Source organism: Dasypus novemcinctus, chromosome 5, assembly GCF_030445035.2.
Source record: "Dasypus novemcinctus isolate mDasNov1 chromosome 5, mDasNov1.1.hap2, whole genome shotgun sequence".
NCBI classification, from domain to species: Eukaryota; Metazoa; Chordata; class Mammalia; order Cingulata; family Dasypodidae; genus Dasypus; species Dasypus novemcinctus.
Window position 1 is genome coordinate 117801545 of NC_080677.1, and position 2428 is coordinate 117803972.

Sequence of the window (2428 nt, forward strand, 5' to 3'; positions counted from 1 at the left end):
GGGCCGTGTCCCCTTGGTGCTGTTTGCACAGGAGGTTCCAAAGGCAGCAGACCATCTGCCACTCTTATGTCAGTGATCCTATACAAATCACTCCATACAAATCACAAGAAGCCTATTTATTTCTTAATAGGGAAAATTTTCTATGTTTATCTTAGCATTTTGGGCAACGCTTCAGATATCACTAGGTCTTAACCTTCCTAAGGAGAAAGGATTTGAGAAAACCATGCAGAGAAGTGGCATCCCCAAGGGTAGAATCAGTAACATAAGGGAAAAGAGAGGAATTGCGCTTCTGCCATCTTTCCACCCCTCAGTCAGACGGGGCACAGAGACGCTTCTGGAAGAACCATCATGATGGCTGCCTAAGGAGAACCCCAAGTTTGTTTAAACTTGTATTGGTTGGCGATGGTGGTACTGGAAAAACTACTTTCATAAAACATCATTTGACTGGTGAATTTAAGAAGAGGTATGTAGCTACCTTGGGTGTTGAGGTCCATCCCCTTGTGTTCCATACCAACAGAGAACCTATCAAATTCAAGGTGTGGGATACGGCTGGTCAGGAGAAGTTTGGTGGACTGAGAGATGGCTAATATATTCAAGCCCAATGTTCCATTATAATGTTTGATGTAACATCGAGAATTACAAGAATGTTCCTAATTGGCATGGAGATCTGGTACGAGTGTGTGAAAACATCCCCATTGTGTTGTGTGGCAACAAAGTGGATACTAAGGACACAGGAAAGTTAGGGCAAAATCTATTGTCTTCCACCGAAAGAAGAATCTTCAGTACTATGACATTTCCGCCAAAAGTAACTACAACTTTGAAAAGCCCTTCCTTTGGCTTGCTAGAAAACTGATTGGAGACCCTAACTTGGAGTTTGTGGCCATGCCTGCTCTTGCCCCACCAGAGGTTGTCATGGACCCAGCTTTGGCAGCACAGTATGAACATGACTTAGAGGTTGCTCAGACAACTGCTCTGCGGGATGAGGATGATGACCTATGAGAAAATGAAGCTGGAGCCCAGCGTCAGAAGTCTAGTTTTATAGGAAACTGTCCTGTGATGTCAGTGGTGCAGCGTGTTTGCCATTTTATTATATAGCTAAGCAGAACATGTGCTTAATCTTTGGGATGCTGAAGGAGATGAATGGGCTTTGGAGTGAATGTGGCAGTTAAAAAAATACCTTCATTTTTTGGACCTGCATACTTAGCTGTTTTGGAATGCAGTTGTTTCCTTTTTGAGTTTCAAATATAAGACTGCTGCAGTCACGTCACGATATTCAGTGGTGAAGTCTTGTTTGTTACTGTCATTCCCATTCCTTTATGTTTAGAATCAGAATAAAGTTGTATTTCAAATATCAAAAAAAGAAAAAGAAAAAATGGAAAAGACAAAAAGTACAACAGATTGAAAGACAGAATAGATAATAAATCTAAAACCGAGTCCATGCCTACTTATTATTAGATCTGTATCAGCTGGCTTCCTTTGGGTTTCAGCCAATGGGTCATACTGGCAGAAGACTGGAAGGGGGAAGCAAAACAGGAAGCCTGGGTATTTCTGCTGCTTTCTCTCTCTCTGCTTCCTGCAGCAGCTGTGGCAGTACCATCATCTCTTCTGGGTCCCCCAAACTTGCTGCTATGGCTTCAACTTCTGTAGGACCACCCTAGGCCCTGCTTCACACAGTTGCTAATATCTGGGTTGTCTCACCATCCTTTGTTTCAGTTTCTTCACTCTATTACCTCTATATCAATTTCCTTCATTAAATTCCTTCTGTTTTTGTTTTACTTTTACTTGTTAATGATGTAAAAAAATACAGAAATTACAAAATCCTAACCTTGATGAATTTTCAGTGAAAACACACCCATGTAATCAACACCAGATCAAAATTCACAGTGTTACCAACATCCCAGAAACTCTTCTCTTGTCCTCTTCCAGTCATAACTCCTATCTAGATTACCCTTCTTCTAATGTCATAAATTACTTTTGCCTATTTTTGTATCTTATATAAATAAAAAAATACAGTATGTACTTTTATTGTATGTCTGACTTCTTTGGCCCAACATTTACCTTTAAGATTTATCATGACTTCATAGTTCTAATTGCTGGGCAGTATTGCACTGTGAGAATATGCCTTTTTTTATTTATTCATTCTGTGGTTCATGAACATTTCAGTAGTTCCATATTTGAGCTTGAATAGTGCTGCTGCAAATATTCTTGTGTGTGTTATTTGGTGAACAGTTATGCATTTCTCTTGGGTCTATATCTAGGAGTTCAATTGCTGAGTTGTATGTATTCTTATGTGCAATTTAATGGATAACAGCCAATTTAAACCCCCATCAGCAATGATAATTCCACATCCTTACCAATATTGATATTGTCTCCATTTTTCATCTTAGCCACCCTTATGGGTATGTAGCAGCATTGCATTGTAATTTGC

General features: G+C 39.7%; 1 pseudogene; it reads left to right on the top strand.

Moving 5' to 3' along the window:
• Positions 1-351: 351 nt before the first annotated feature.
• On the top strand, positions 352-1354 carry LOC101437420 (GTP-binding nuclear protein Ran-like; annotated as a pseudogene).
• The last annotated feature ends 1074 nt before the right edge of the window (positions 1355-2428 follow it).